At 34.6% G+C, this 17,421-nt stretch overlaps 2 long non-coding RNA genes across 2 annotated transcripts; both read left to right on the top strand.

Moving 5' to 3' along the window:
• The first annotated feature begins 389 nt into the window (after positions 1 to 389).
• Positions 390 to 817, top strand: LOC129944516 (uncharacterized). Its single transcript, XR_008781456.1, has 3 exons — positions 390 to 473; positions 532 to 586; positions 653 to 817. It is a non-coding gene; the product is annotated as an uncharacterized LOC129944516 (long non-coding RNA).
• Positions 818 to 10,764: 9,947 nt separating this feature from the next.
• On the top strand, positions 10,765 to 11,192 carry LOC129944360 (uncharacterized). The gene is made up of 3 exons (XR_008781421.1): positions 10,765 to 10,864; positions 10,929 to 10,983; positions 11,043 to 11,192. It is a non-coding gene; the product is annotated as an uncharacterized LOC129944360 (long non-coding RNA).
• Positions 11,193 to 17,421: the final 6,229 nt, after the last annotated feature.

Here is a 17,421-nt window from a genome sequence, read left to right as displayed (position 1 = left end):
GTTCTTGAGCTATGGCCGACGAAAAAACGTAGCGAACGTACGGACGTACGAACGCACAGACATCTTTCTAAAAATCTTTTATTTCGACTCTAGGGACCTTGAAACGTCAAGAAATGTCAAAATTTTCAATTTGAGAAATCGGACCCATTACAATAACTTCCTATGGGAAGTTAAAAATATCAACATAAGTGATGTCGATTTGAGATGAGTTTCAATAGGTTATTAAAATGTATTAATAAATAATTGACATCCATTAAACTGCCAAAAATTGGCCAAAATAATTTTAACACTTCACACTTTGTTAATTCTTTTAATAAATGGTAATACATTTTTGGAACTGGACCAACTACTATAAAAGCGTCAAATAAATACTTTTCAATATCATACATTTCTGAGGTGTTCAACTTAAAGTCAATACCATGGGAAAAATAATTATCTTACTTCTGGTAGTTTGCATGCTGATTGGTGCTTCGGTAAAGTTTTTAAAAAAGCCTATAGTTGCATTTGTAATACTCTTTTTATCAAATATAGGTTTCCGAACCATTAATGGTAACTGAATCTGGTCCAAAATCATTCGCAATGCAAGGTAACTCATAACAAACAAGTTCAAATGTTAAACTTGTATGAAATTCCTTAAACTATTTTATACCAGGTTCTTCTTCCTCTGGGTCTTCTGGTTCTTCTGGAGGCAGCGGCAGCAGTGGTGGCAGTAGCAGTGGTAGTAGCGGCAGCAGCAGTGGTGGTTCACAAACTTCATCTGGTTAAGATCTGGATAAAGGACAAAATAGATTCATTATATTCAAAGTTTTTAAATAAAATCGCAGTAAAAAAGTATTGAAATACAAAAAAAAAAACAGGTTTATTTTTAATTTTTGAGTTAGTTGCATATTTATAGACTACATTTTAATCAAGCTGCAGTTGTCTCATGTCAGAATCTACTTTTATTTGATAGGCCAGAAAAAACGTGTTATTCAACATCAAGGGATATCAAAAAGTAACATTAAAGTACCCGTGTTTTATTGGAAACTCTATCCAAAGTATAGTAGGATTTGACACGAATAACAAAAACGATATCCATATTATGAATACTAATAATATGATAAAAGTTAGAGTAGAATCTTACAAGGGATAGGTTTTTGACATTTATACGAAACTCGAACGGATCTTATGTGATTGTTGGTACGATTGATATTGCATTTGTAACTCGATGGCTGTGTTCGTTGAATAGTTGTGCATTTGGAATCATGTGTTTTCCATTGGCGAAAAAATCAATCTGTTATTGTTGATATTATTTAGTTTTGTTAATGAAAATGGACTAACTGGGCTTATTTTGCAAGGGAAAACAATAGAAAAGATAATTAAGTTTTGCTATGTTTCCACTAAAGGTTTATCTCAGTTTAGATTAAATAAATCATTTTTGGTTTTTCCACCGCACAAGAAGATTTAAAAATGTTTAAGTTTCACAGCACTTTTAAACAGTGTTAAACAGTGAAGAACTGATTAGTTTAGCACCATATACAAATAAGCTATACCTACTCCACCTGTAATTATTTTTTAATTCGACTAAACAAAACTTTATTTTTTGTAAACAAACATGCAAACAATGTTGCTTATCAGCTCTTACCACAAAATATTCTTTGCACCAATTTCTTTTTAATTATATGTGGTTTAAATTCTCCGTAAATAAGCAAATCATTCACTACTGCTCCCTTTATCCAAGCCCACATTTAGACAGAGTATCAACTTCTCGTGAATTTGATGCTTTGTCTGATTCCTTTCAATGAATTGTTTCGTCCTATCTTGGCGCTGAAATCGTTGTTAAGGGCAATTTCGATGTACACAATTCTTCATGGCTTCAACATTCAGGCCAGACAACACCCGATTTGTGTGCAGAAATCTTTGCTGTGTTGAACCACCTAAGCCCACCCGAATATTGGACGTTGAACGTCGAGCAGAAAACACTCTTGACTTGTTTTTTACCTCTGACCCTGATAAGCATACTGTTAGTGTTCTATCTCCCCTAGGCACATCTGACCATTGTGTTATATCAGCAAATTTCTCGTGTCAAAACTGTTCAGTTAAAGAAAGAGCTAATAAGAGAACCGTTTGGCAATACGAGAAAGCCAACTGGGATGGTTTCAATAATTACTTCCGGATCTTTAACTGGTCACTATGCTTCCTCGATAGTGACGTTGACGCCAGCGGTAATATGATCACAAGTTTAATTCTCCTGGGAATGAGAACTTTTATACCGAACAGGGTTAAAAGTATCAGACCCAAGGAAAACGCATGGTTCGATGCGAGCTGTAAAGGATTATTAGGCTTAAGAAAGTATTGAGGAAAGCCGGAAAAAGTTCAAACAAGCTAGGAAGGCCTGCAACGCCCATATTCGACGGACCAAATTTTTACATGACCAAAAATTACAGCAGTACAAATTGTTGGTCATTTGTAAAAAAACATGAGGAATTCTTCCTCTTCTTCGGTTCCTACGCTCGTTTTCAATGACACTCCTTTTGTTAGCTCTTTAGAGACAGCTATTCTCTTTGCTAGGCAGTTCGCCGCCAATTCTACGCTGCCAATGAGTGTCATGACTTTGCCTGTACTTGAGTTATTTAGTGATTCTATGGGACCGATCCTTTTTCGCACTTGTACTGTGGCAAGAGTCCTAAGAGATCTAAATACACATAAATTCACTGGCCCGGATGGTATCCCTGCTATTGTTTTGAAGAGGTGTTCTCTTAAACGCTGGCAAAACCCCTGCGTAAGCTTTTTCATCTGTCCTACTCCTCAGGTCTCGATCCGAGCGGATGGAAAACGGCATTTGTCCAGCCTATTCCCAGAAAAGGCGAATCTTCTTCACCCTCTAATTACCGACCGATTGTACTTACGTCCCTCCTTTTCTAAGCTCATGGAAACGCTGATTAATTATCAGCTCAAGAAATATCTTGAAGATCGAAAGCTTCTTAATGACCGGCAATACGGCTTTCGTAGCAATAGGTCCAGTGGTGATCTCACGGTTCATCTCACCGAACAGTGGAACAAATCTTTACATAGTTTTGGAGAAAGTAAGATTATTGCACTTGATATTTCAAAGGCATTTGATAAAGTCTATCATCTTGCTCTCTTATTGAAAATGCGTGCTTTCAGTTTTCATGAATCCCTGCTTTATTGGATCAGTAATTACCTCTCGGATCGTTCTATATAAGTAGTATTGGATTGATTCAAGTCTGAAAAATACAAAATAAATTCTGGTGTGCCCCAGGGCTCTGTTCTATCTCCAACACTCTTTCTCATTTTTATTAATGATCTCCTGTCTGCAACATCTAATCCAATACATTGTTTCGCTGACGATAGTACTCTTAGCTTTTCATATTCGTTTTCAGATTCACACCCCTCTTCTTCGGATGTGGAACTGCAACGACAAAATATGATAAGCTCATTAAATTCCGACCTAAACAGCATTGTTCAATGGGGATTAAAAAACCGCGTGGAATCTAATGCTTCGAAAACCCATCGTATTGTATCGTTAAAGCGTGATATACCTCTTTGCCATTATCCTAGGATGGCACTTGCATCAATGAGACTGAACACCTCGATATTCTCGGTATGTGTGTCACCAACCACCTCTTGTGGAATGATCACATACGCGATGGCGCCGCAAGGTGTTTGGGTTTCCTTAAGCGATGCAAGAAATATTACAAACCTTCTGATCTGGCTGTTATCTACAAGACTTACATACGTCCAAAGCTTGAGTATAACTCCCATCTCTGGGCTGGTGCTCCTGCAACTTACTTAAGCCTCTTGGATAGTATTGAACCTAGAGCATTTAAATTGTTAGATGATAATATCATCATAAGTTCATTTACTTCGCTTGAACATCGTCGAAAGGTCTCTTGTCTGACCCTTTTTTACCGTTATTTTAACGGCTTATGCTCTAGTGAAATAGTCAGTTGCATTCCTTCCCTTAAACAGTTCAACCATAATGCTCGCGCTTCTAGGAATGCTCATCAGTATACCCTTGAGCCCAACTTCGGCCGTACTGTCAAATACAGAGATACGTTCTTTAGCCGTACTATGCGAATGTGGAATGCCTTACCACACTCTGTCTTTCCTAGTCATTGCAATATCCAGGAATTCAAAACCAATGTGCACCGACATTTCCTTTTAAATCCTCTCTCCTCTTTCCTTTTAAATCCTCTCTCCTCTTCACTGTGCCTCTGCATAATAATGGTAGTAATATCCCCTTGAGTGTGCTTATTATATAAAAAAAAACAGACCATAATGCATTATCTGTAAGGCCAACTCATCCACACAGGTTTTTCTTCACAAATTTTGAATCGACTCCGATCCCCGACCGGAATCGAGTCTAACCAAGCTCATTTCAACTCGATAAGTTATATAAAGGATTGAGAAGAGTTTCAAGCTCGCTTCAACACCACATGTTAATGTAGTAGTCTACGAACAAACCCCCTTCTTGAAGTTTCTATTTTATGTCAAGGCTGCAATTATTAAACTTTTTTTTATAGAATCTCAATTTCCAGATGTTTTCTTAACATTTCTTCTTGAAAATTGTCCATTTTATTAGTTTTAGTCAGTTTTTTTTTTGCTAAGTTAATTTTTACTTTTGATTTCCACAAAATTTTCTTCTGTTTGTGTGTTTGTTTATTATTATTCTGATTTCTGACAGATCTTCTTTCAGTTGTAACAATTTTTAAATACAAAAATTTGGCTGCTGCGGATCGGTTTGTTGGCAATTTCTCACTGTACTATATATTATGGAATACCAAAAAACGCACAGTATTAAGAACTTCTAAGCTTTAAATATTATCTTAAGATGTAATAAATATGATAATAAAAAAATGAGAAATTTGAAGTTCTACAACCTAAAGCTAAAATCAGAAAGAATAGCATTTTCGACTGAAAACGGGCAATGCTTATAAAACTCACGACACAATTTCATATTTGCCTAGACCCATAAAAGTAAAGGGTGTCCCAAAATTAACGCAAGATTTGAATTAAATAGAAAACGCCGTTTTTAGTCTTTTGATAGTTATATTTTTATTGACTCGTAAAGTACATAGGATAGGGTTATGTATGGAATAACACATTTTCCTCGAAAAATCAGGGTCCATTTGTTGATGTTCAATAATCCATTCTTCTCTGTCCATGGTCATCAGGCTTCAATTGCTGTGTTAATTAAATTTTGTAAGCATGAAGACACTGATCGACATTCACATTTGAACGGCTTGTTTTTGGACGACGAGTGTGTTTGGCGTCTCCAACGGATCCAGTCTCCATGAATTTTTCAATTAATCTCTTCACAGTTGACGAAGTTAAAACACTATTCCGACCATTTTTTGTATGAAATTTTCGAACTGCAGCTGCCAAGCTTTCACTATTTTTGAAATATTCTTTAATAATGAAGACACGTTGTTCTATCGTGTAACGCTCCATTTTGAACAACCCTATACTGTTAGCTGTCAAATTGCTTTTTTTTCAGAGTTGCCAATACTTCACTGCACAAATGGCGGCAAATTCAAATCTTGCGTTAATTTTGGGACACCCTTTATAATAATCCGGGTCGAACCCCTAGCGACACGAAATTAAGACGATCGGCTCCGAATCCAAATTGTGCGCCTTCTTCGATACCAAAGAGGTTAGTACACCCTAGAAGCCAAAAAATAAGGACTTTATGGATTTCTTTTACTTCGGTGGTTTGTAGTTCCTCATGGTGGTTAGAGAAAATTTTGTTTAATAAATATCAGTGATAGTTTAAAATCATTTTTGAAGCCATTTATTTCAGAATAACTTCTGTACAGCATTCCAGTAATAATATCAATTTTTTAAAAGAGACAACTTTCGGACTAGCTACTTTTGTAATTTTTTAATGCTAATGATCTAAGAAATTTTGTGTCTATACTAAGTTTTATACTAGCATCAAAATCATCAGAAAAATGCAAATTAACTATGCAATATAAAAAAGTATCCTTTTACATGTAAAGGGAATATAATTTCCAAGATATATGTAAAATTTTAAGCCAATTGGTTGAAAATTGCCAAAGTTATACCAACTTATTAAATGCAAAGCGTTAAAAGTTTTGTTGTTCAAAATTAGAGTACTTGAACTGTAAAAACATATATCAAATATCACTGAATATTTTGACAGCTGGATTTTATTGGTAAATCTGACAAATTCTGAAGTTTTAGAACGTTAACTTATAAAGAGAAATTGTGATTCAGACGAAGAAAAACATGCATTAGTTTGTCAAGCCAGATGTCTTGGGATCAATCCCCGACTTTGCAACCTACAATTATTTCAGCTGTACTGCCTATTCCGAAGAATTGGCAAATATTCCAAGAGTAATTTCTATCATGATTCGGCATACAAACTTCAGGCCCCCGTCATCCTTGAAATAAATCGCACACAGAAATGGTTGAGAATTGAATGTCACTAGACCCTGGGGCCTAATTATGAAGTTCGGGCGGATTGTATTCAAATCGACCTTTAAAATTCGACTCGCATTGTATTTCCATATTAACGAATTCACAGCGAAGTGAAAATAGTTCTACCTATATTCCATTGATTTGACACTTTTGGTTTGACAGCGTTCCACAAATTTTTGCTCCACGAAATCGAACTGTGAAAAATAATAAACACTTTCGCCTGTGAATCCGCGAAAAAAAAGCTGTCGGATTTCAACTCGACAACAAACATTGTGACATTTCAAATTCGCCTTCAAATTCGTTAATTGGTCGAATCCAAAACGAAGAAGGCGAAAGCAAAAGCAATTATTGAAAAATGGCAAACTCGCTAGCAAAACTATTTGTCGCGAATTGCATAATCAGACCCCTGGTTTTCTGCGGACTGTTATTTAACCTTATTAACTGCTCATAGGAAGTTATTGTAATGGATCCGATTTGTCATTTTGACATTTCTCGACGTTTTAAGGTCCCTAGAGTCGAAATAAAAGATTTTTATTAAGATGTCTATGCGTGCGTGTGTACGTACGTTCGTACTTCCGTACGTCCATACGTTCACGACGTTTTTATCGTCGTCCATAGCTTAAGAACCAGAAGAGATATCGATTTAAAATAAATTTTGTTATACAGATAATAAGGCAGAAAGATGCAGAAAGGGCTCTCAAGAAAATTGCGTAGGTGGTTTTTTTACCATAGCAGTTTAAAAAAAAGGTAAACATTTTGGTTAACCCTAAATATCTTGCGAACCAATGACGCTAGAGAATGAAATTAAATTGTATATAATAAATTGTATCGTGATATCAAAGAAATATATTTTTTGAAAAAAATCAATTTGACGGTTTTTTATAAATCAAAAAAACTGAAAAAAAAAATTGTCAACTCCAAAATTTTACGACTAAAATACGATTTCGTCTTCAAAACAATTTTGTGCAACGAAATTAATGTTTTTGAGATCTCATAAAATTTTGAGAAAAATCGAATTGACAGTTTTTTTATAAAAAATACAAATCAAAAAAAAAATGTATAAAAGTTGGTAAAAACTGATTTTCGACTCAAATATCTTGTCAAAAATTTGAAATATTGGCTTCAAACTAATTTTATCTTATAAAAAATATTGTTTTCAATTTTTGATACAATTTTGAAAAAATCGAATTGACAGTTTTTTTTATAAAAAATACAAATCGAAAAAAAACATAACTCAAAGTTGGTAAAAATTGAATATCGATACAAATATCTTTTCAATAACTTGAAATTTAGGCTTCAAACTTATTTTATCTCATAAGGAATATTGTTTTCAACATTCTGAAAAATGTTGAGAAAAATCAAATAGACAGTTTTTTTTACAATAAATAAAAATCTAAAAAAATTAATAAAAGTTGCTAAAATTTGATTTTCGACTCAAATATCTTTTGCAAACTTTGGGATATTGGGTTAAATTTACTTCGAATTGACAGTTTTTATAAAAAAATTAAAAACCTAAAAAAAATTAACAAAAGTTGGTAAAAACTGATTTTCGACTCAAATATCTTTTCAAAAACTTGAGATAATGGCTTCAAACTAGTTTTATCTTATAAGAAATATTATTTTCAATATTCGATAAAATTTTGAAAAAAATCGAATTGACAGTTTTTTTTACAAAAAATAAAACTTTAAAAAGAAACAATACTAAAACTTGGTAAAAATTTACTTTCGACTCAAATAGCTTTTCAAAAATTAGAAATATTGGCTTCAAACTTATTTTATTTCGCAGAAAATATTGCTTCCGATATTCAGTAATTTTTATATAAAAATCCAACAGTCCGTTTGTTCATAAAAAATAGTACGCAAATTTGGTAAAAATTGATACGAGTACATAATATAGACAAACTTTTAAGCAAGACAAATCGACAGACGGGATGGGAAGTTATTAGTGTGGGTCGCATCCCAGCCTCTTTTTTGTATATATTTGAACAAAAAGATGCCTCAAATTAGTGTCACATCAGTGTCCTTTTGATGCAAGTTATTTTTGGTGATTGAAAAAATGCCACTTTTCGTTTATCAGTTATTCATATCATTATATTTTTCTATTTGGGGTACCGATTTATAATTTTGACCAAGTTGATGTTTATGTTTGATTTGAGAACAATTAAGTGGTGATTCTCATCGGCTTTGTTGATCTTTTTGATGATTAAATGAAAACAATTTTTATCTGATTTTTCCCAACGTTTCGACGGTGATTGCCGTCTTCTTCAGGGGATGTCTTTATTCACATAAATGATAAGAGTGTTTATTAAATAGATACGAATATTATGTAAAGCTTTCAAGTATGACTTACATTGATTTAAATATTACAAAAACATTAAAACAAAAAATAATTTAAACAATTAAAACAATTAAAATTTAAAGCGCTTCCGACTTTGAAGACTTGTCACTGTTAAATGTAAACTGTTGAATTGTTTTTGTCTGAAACTAAGGAACAGTAAACGGCGGATATGTTTTGAGTGTCTTGTTTGCGGTTCATATTATTTTTGTTATTTATTATGTGAAGTGTTTCTAATGTATAGCGTTTGGATGTATGTTTCTCCGTTGCAAGAATTTGGACTCCTTCAAAGTCTGGTTGATGTCCTGTTTCGATGGTGTGGCATGCTAGTGCTGTCTTTTCCGGGTTTTTTAGGCGAATGTCTGATTTATGGTTAGCCATTCTTTGTCGAAGGAGTTGTTTAGTTGTGCCAATGTAGCAGAGATTGCATGGTTCGTCCGGTTTTCCTTTGCAGTTTATTTTGTAAACTACGTCTGAGCGGCGATCCTTGTCCGTTTTCGTCTTTAGGCATGTAAATAAAGATGCAACTGTCTGGTTTGACTTATATGCTAAGTTCACGTCAGAGTTGTTTTTGGCGACAACTTCTTTGAAATTTTCCGAGAGTTTGGGAACATACACAACACTTTTATAAACACCATTCTTCTCTTCCAACTTGTTTCCGGAAGAAACTTGATGTTTTTGACGAAGTATCAAGTTTCTAACAGCTCATGAGATTGGAAGCTGTGTTCATACGTATGTGTTTGGCTTGATTAGATCGGAAATTGACAAGTCTTCCAGATGCCGTATCCTTCTGATACCAGTCGAAAGACAGACGGTCGTTTTCCCGATAGATTTTAACGTCTAGGAATGTTATTGACTCACTTTCTTCCTTCTCTACGGTGAACTGGATCTTTTGTTTAGACATTCGCCTAAAAAACCCGGAAAAGACAGCACTAGCATGCCACACCATCGAAACAGGACATCAACCAGACTTTGAAGGAGTCCAAATTCTTGCAACGGAGAAACATACATCCAAACGCTATACATTAGAAACACTTCACATAATAAATAACAAAAATAATATGAACCGCAAACAAGACACTCAAAACATATCCGCCGTTTACTGTTCCTTAGTTTCAGACAAAAACAATTCAACAGTTTACATTTAACAGTGACAAGTCGTCAAAGTCGGAAGCGCTTTAAATTTTAATTGTTTTAATTGTTTAAATTATTTTTTGTTTTAATGTTTTTGTAATATTTAAATCAATGTAAGTCATACTTGAAAGCTTTACATAATATTCGTATCTATTTAATAAACACTCTTATCATTTATGTGAATAAAGACATCCCCTGAAGAAGACGGCAATCACCGTCGAAACGTTGGGAAAAATCAGATGAAAATTGTTTTCATTTAATCATCAGAAAGATCAACAAAGCCGATGAGAATCACCACTTAATTGTTCTCAAATCAAACATATTTGGGGTACCTTTCAAAGTTTTTTTTTTCTACTGGATGAAACTTGGATTGGCAAGCTCAATAAAAAACACACCTACATTTCACCCGTGTTTGGGAAATACGAGAAAAAACGATTGAGGATACTCAATCTTAAAATTCTGGAAACAAAAATGAACTATAAATTATTTTTGAAATCTCATCGTAATGACTAGATACATTCACATTGAAATGTTTTTCTTGTTTGAATAATTTTGGTAGCTATCGTTTTCAGTTTAAAAATCAATTATACTTATTATAATTATTCATAACCACTTAATATAAAAACCTTTAAACACACAAACAAAAGAATGTGGAACAAAAGACATGTCGATTTGGAATCAGTATCAAAAGACCATTAAAATGTATTTTCAATCAATTGACACCTATAAAATTGACAAAAATTAGCCTAATAAATAACTTAAACTTCACGCTTTGTCAACTCTATTAATAAATCTAACATTTATTCTTTTTAATAATCAACCAACAAGTATAAAAGCTCGAAATGGATAGCTTCGAATATCATAGTTTTCTAAAGTGTTCAACTAGAAGTCAATATCATGGGAAAAGCAATTGTCTTACTTTTGGTCGTTTGTATGCTGATTGGTGCTTCGGTAAGCAACTTTTTAAAAATCCTTTTGGTTCGAGGTAAAATAGAAGTACTCTTCCTTCTCTTAGGTTTCCGAGGCATCCATGACAGCTGATGTTGATTCAAAATCTTTTGCCATGCAAGGTAACTAAACTAACGAATTAAAATATTATTTGTTTTTGCTCTAATACAACTTCCTTCAGGTTCTTCGTCATCTGGCGGCGGCGGTGGTGGCAGCGGTAGCAGCTCTAGCGGTGGAAGTGGCAGCAGTGGTGGCGGTTCTTCACAAACTTCATCTGGATGAAGAGTCCTGTTTAAGAACAAAATCCTAACATTGTTTTCAAATCTTTAAATTAAATTGCATTAAAAACGTATTTCAATACAAAAAATGAGATGTATTTATTATTTTGGAGCTGCTAAAAATTCCGAAACAAAAGTAATATCTAGAAGTTAACATTTTCAAATAAGATGTTAAGTTTCTTTTTTAGTTAAAAATGAAAAACTTACGACATTGACAAATGTCGGGCGTCTGTCGGGTAGTTGAATTTACGTACATATATTAACAATTATTTGTTTTGAATTTGGTAAACATTTTTTACTGGTTATATTCGCTCACTAGTTCATTCGGTATGTTAAGGCTACAGTGATAAAATTCGGAGGTCCTTTAAAACTGGTGATGTATTTTCGTTTCTGTTAACCAAACTTTCCCAAGAAAGGCCACCATAAATTTCTTTAAACCCGGACATTTGCCCAAGAAGTGCTGGATGTTTTTTTCGTCCCTTAAGCTGCACATAGTACATGATTCGTTTTGGCCAAATCCGTTTCCATTAAGCTTGATTAAATCCCATCTTGCTTTAAAAATCCAGGTGATCTTGTGATCTTGTTTGAGAAATATATCTCTCATCCCAACCCAATCCAAAACAATATCCAAGATTGTTCAATTCCTTTACCCAGGACAATTTTTCCCTCAAAAGTATTTTTGTTAGCTGATGCGGTAATTTTGATACACTGCATCGAATATTGTTGTCTGAGGCGAAGATCAAGGGTATAGTAATGTCCGTAATCCGCCCAGTTTCCACTGCCAAAGAGCAGTTTGGAGTGAATGTAGGCAATTTTAAAATTCGTTTGAAAAAATAGCGTTGAAGTTTACCCACTTCTTCGAACATTCCAAAGCCCCAGATCTGAGCACCGTAGGTTTGAATAGCTCTACAAACCGCCTGAAATAGTTTCCATTTGGTTTTTAAGTTGATATTTCTTTTTCCTAGAAAGCATTGCCATGTCCAATTTATGTGTGTGCTTCTCTTTTCTACGTGCTTTGCAAACGACATCTTTGGTAAAAGTAAAACTCCTTAGTATATTTGGAGAAAATTCGAATTCTTTCTCCATTTAATGTCCAATTTGATTGACTAGATAACCTTCCACCATTTCTGAACACCATAACCTCGGATTTAGATAGATTTACTTCTGGACTCCATTTTATACAGTAATTAGAAGACAGTGACATTTACTTAAGTTTTCAACTTCCAGAAAATTCTGAAAAAAGCTTTTGTTTCGTTCGGGTTTAACGAAATCTTAGTCTAAGAATCCCAGCTCCCTGATTTTTCTTGAAAATGACAAACTAAACTTCCTTTTTCAAGGCTTATACACTCAGAAGGTGGCTAAGTACTAAGCTGAGCATTATTCCAATAACTTGAGGTAAAACTGAAAGTTAACAAATGGAATACCGATGCATGATTAGGTTTGCTTAAAGTGGCTGTCCAGTGTCCATGATGGAATCGGATACACATAGGCCAGTTTAATGGCCCATGACTCTTGAGTTGAGGCTTCCTCATAAGCTCAATGAAACTAGTTTGAGTCCTTTACGAAATATGAAGGACTGATTATGCTGATATGATTTAATTCGTTAAAGAAGAATTCCCCTAGGTAATTCTTGCATTTTTGAGCTTGAACAGGGATTGTACAGAAAAGGTAAAGAGTTGTTTCCTCCTCTTTCTCGTTCATACAGCTTCTGCCTAGGTCATTTGAGAATACGCCTAGCCGCGTGGCGTGCTTTTTATTAGACAAAACCCGGTTATGCCATTTATTATGGAGCTTGTATGCGATCTGCTTAGAGATAGCAAGCACCTTGATCGCTTTAAATCTAGTGTTGGCCAGATGTTTTTTGTGACCTTACACGTGGTGATGTTGTTCCACCTGGTGTTTGCCTTCTTCTACAAGTAGCGATTGGTATGCCAGTACTTGCCAAGCTTCGAAGGATGGGTTGTACTGTACCATTTCTGGCGAGTTCATCTGCCTTACAATTTTCTGGAATGTCTCTATGGCCTGGCACCCAGCAAAGGTTAATATTTAACTGTTGTGCCAATTCAATAAGAGATGATCTACAGTAATGAACCGTTATAGAATTTGTAGAGACAGAGTCCAGAGATTTGAAAGCGGCCTGACTATCTGAGAAAATTCGGATATCAGATGTTAATACAACGTTTTTTTAAGCCAGGCCAAAATTTCCTTTATCGCCAAAAGTTCCGCCTGGAACACGCTACAATGATTGATTGATAACTCATCTTCCCGGAATGCCCTAACTTCCCAGAATGATCTGGAAGATATAGAAATATGGAATTCTCTGCCTAATCGCAGTTGGAAGATGGTGCTTCTGTGCTTCGGAATTGATTCTAAAGACCTAAGAATACGGAGTGGCCAATGTTGTTAATAGTCAACTGCGACGAAGCTTTGAGGCGAATAGCAGAGCATGCAGCTATAAGTTTGCTAAATATATCAAGAGTTGTTAGGTATAGTAAGGTGTCGTGCCAAGCGATCCGCTTATACATAGGCAAGCTGAACGTTGTACTTTATTTAATTTGTCGCGGTTTATAGCTTTCTCCAAAGCAGTCCACCATACTGCCACACCGTTAATTAAAATCGGTATAATTACCGATGTGTTTAGCCAATGCGTGACTCTGGGTTGTAAAATCGAAAAATGTCGAAAAATTGATTCAAATAAAGGAAACTTTCGCTTGGAATTTTTAATTATTTTCGAATCTGGAACTATGTTCTTAAGAAATGGAATCGAATGCTCAATATGCTCGGCGAAAAACAAACTTAATTTTATTTCGAAGTTGCTTGTCTCTCGGCCAACACTCTGGACAGTTTGTTTTTGGCTTGAAGAATGAATTCACATTTCTGGAGTTTTTAATTGAGGTAACATGTCGTTGATGCAATTTGGTTATAGCGTGTTTCTTAATTTCTGACACATTCACATTTCCATTTAAAAACATCATCCGTTTCGGATAACCAGCCCATGAAGCAATCTTAGCTCCAACCAAGCATCGTTGAATCTTTGTTTTCTGTAGTTTTCTGTGCTGCTTTTTTTTTGACTTTTTAGCGTTCTTGTGAGACTTTCTGCTGCCACCAGATGTAACTGACTCTTCTGAAGAACTCATTTTACAATTAATTCAAAACTTACAAGGAACTCATTTCAATTTACCCAAAATTATCACCATCCTACAAATCACACAAATAACCGTATTTCCTTGCTTGCTTTGTTTTGATTTTTTGTCTCACAGTTTCTTTTATGTATAAGCTCCCGATAGAAAGAGACATTTATACTATCGAAACTTATTGACAGCGAATTTGACACAAGCGACCAGAAACATAAAGGTGGAAGCACATTAGTTATACTTCATTAAAAATAAAGGTGTGTGGTATGATGTTTAGAAGGAAAAATATTTTGGAAAAATATTTTGGAAATATATTTTAGAAGAACAAATATTTTGTTAAGATTGAAAAAGAAAAAAAAATGGTTTATAGTAAAATTGTAAAAATCCCTACGCTTTCATAGAAAATTATTATATATCAAAAATCTGTCCTTTTTCCCCTACGATGTCTTTTTCAAGATAAAAATCCCTACGTGTAGGGATTTTTCCCTACGTGTACCATCACTGGTTGTAAGCCCCATTTAGCTGTTTTGCAAAAAAAGATAGTTACAGTAGCTTTTTTGGCTCTTTCATGTACATTGTGTTTAGTTTTTTATCTAAAACATTTAGCCTCGTCCGAGAATTTTAATTGGATTCCTTTAATATTTTGAGGGTTGACAAATAGACGAGTCAAATTAAGGATGAACCTAGAACTAATTGCAATACAATTTGTGTGAATGAGGTCTTATTGTAATTTTTCCGTAGTACACGATGCTGAAAAGTCTACCTCTGTAGACGGCGCGGATTTCGAAATATGGCGTTTTTTTTTCAAAATGTCGTCCCATTATTCTACTTTATAGTGTATTTCTCCTTACATTCCCATATGGGGTATCACTTTATATGTTTTTAAGTACGGAGAATTCAAAAATTACACCAAAAATTTGTTCCGATCAAAATTTTTCAAAAATACACTGAACAAAATTATTTTTTTATATATTTTTTTTAATGCAAATCATTCCCTGTCTTCTGCATTTACACTGCAGAGTTGCACATTTAGTTTTGATGCAGCCACATTTCACACATTTTAAAAGGTAATCTGGTGCGCGTGCTTGTCTCATTTTAATGGGAGACAATCTTCCATCCTTCCATTGAAATCCCCACTGCAGTGGATCCAGATGAATACCCATCCACTGCTGCACTTGGTGATAAACTCTGAATGAATGAAATTTGCAGGCATCCTCTGTTGGAGGCAAGACTTCCGCGGTTTAACATGTATTGTTGATTTTGTTGCCTTGGAAGTTAAAGTACGAAGCCTCATATCATGTAGTGTGTTGTGCCCTGTTTTTCCTCCAAACAACGTTATAATGGCATTAAGACCAGCAATTTCAATTTCTTCTATTGATTTCTGTGATGTTTGGAATACTGCAGCACTTTCTTTGAAACTGCTTGATTTTTTCTTTTGCCTATTCCAAATGGTTTAGAGGTAGTATCACATCCTTATACAGGATGAGCAAAAAAGATGTTAGAACAGACTTCATCGCCTAAAGTATTATTTTTTTTATCATATAAAGTAATGCTTTTAGAAGATTTCTTAGGATCTGGGCAAAGGAAAATATCATAAAAGTTTTTTTGAAAATGATGAAGGAGTAGTATAAGAAGATCATTGTCCTCACCAACAATGGCTGTAGAATGATTTTTGGACGACTCTATAGCCTCCATAACGATCATGATGTCTGCGTCACTATGAGATTGTTTTGTTTTACATCCAGCTTCTTGTAACTTTTCCGATAACAGAACAATGAAGGTTTCTTTGTTTTCATAATTACTCAAAAATATTTCCTTCCGGATGGCAATACGGGTAGAAGCTGAGAAATTTACTTTAGGTCCTACAATACCTCGGTGTCTTTTTAGGTGGGCCTCTGATTTTGTGGAGAATGTATCACCATATCCATCAAATACTATTATTGCCTTGCCATACTTTGCTAGCACATATCTCTCATGAGCACAAAGAATTTCATGAAAGGTCTGATTCTGACTCCAAGGAAGGCGATGTAGTAGCCAACCACCATCAATGATATAATTTATATCTCTGGGAATGCTAGAAACTTCTAATACCTGCTCGTTGATATAATTAGCAAGCTGTGACTTCCCGGATTCCCTCATAAGGCCGTGCTTATCAAAAAACCTAGCTGGGTATGAGCAAAGCTCATAACAAAACACCTACTGTAAGTTCACGCCATTAGTTTGTGCACAAAGCAACAGGCGCTGAAACAAAAGTTCAGGCTCAATCACAAATGTTTCGTCTTTTAATTGTACAGATTGACCTGATTTTATTGGCTTCACTTGTTTGCTTTTTCTGAAAGTGAACTCGGAGGCTCTTTTGTCTGTCATTTCATCAAGTATTAGTTTTCCGATTTCTTTGGCACGTTCAGGATTAAAATCATTGCTATAATTAACTCCCGTGACAATTTTACGTAGATTTATGTCTTTTTCAAAAACGTTGAGTTGTTCTACATAAGCCAGAACTTTTTGGGTATCGTCTTTATCGCGTGCAATTCTTGAACTTGTCACTGTTTTATATTGCTTATTCGTTGAATGTTTCACTGAAGTAAACTCCTGCATGCATTCATTCAAATGGGCGCAAATGGGACGCGACATAGCCCAAACAAGTTGCTGCTGTTCTGTCATGCCTTTCCCATGTGTCATTCCGCCAAATCCTTTTATGTTTTTCATTAGAACTTGTTCGATTATTAGATCAGTGGAAACCCCAAAACCTATTACTCCTTCGGACAACATGAAGACCATTCATAAATGCCGTGTGAACATTGGGAGCTTCAAGTTCAAGCTCAACCATTCTCTCATAGTACAGTCGAGCAGAACTTGCATATGAATTATGGCCACATGCTGCAAAAAAATTTAGCATCTCCCTAACCATTGCCAGATGTAAGTTCCAATTACCTGTTCGTTCAGCTTTTAAAAATAGTTTCAGGATTTTTACCATTTCCAAATATTAAATAAAAAAAATATATAAAAATACAAAAAAAAATATAAAACCAATCAAAATAAAAAAAAAATAATTTCGTTCAGTGTATTTTTGAAAAATTTTCATCGGAACAAATTTTTGGTGTAATTTTTGAATTCCCCGTACTTAAAAATATATAAAATGAAACCC

The sequence above is a fragment of the Eupeodes corollae genome, chromosome 2, assembly GCF_945859685.1.
Source record: "Eupeodes corollae chromosome 2, idEupCoro1.1, whole genome shotgun sequence".
Taxonomy (NCBI): Eukaryota; Metazoa; Arthropoda; class Insecta; order Diptera; family Syrphidae; genus Eupeodes; species Eupeodes corollae.
This window is presented reverse-complemented; position numbering and strand designations above follow the sequence as displayed.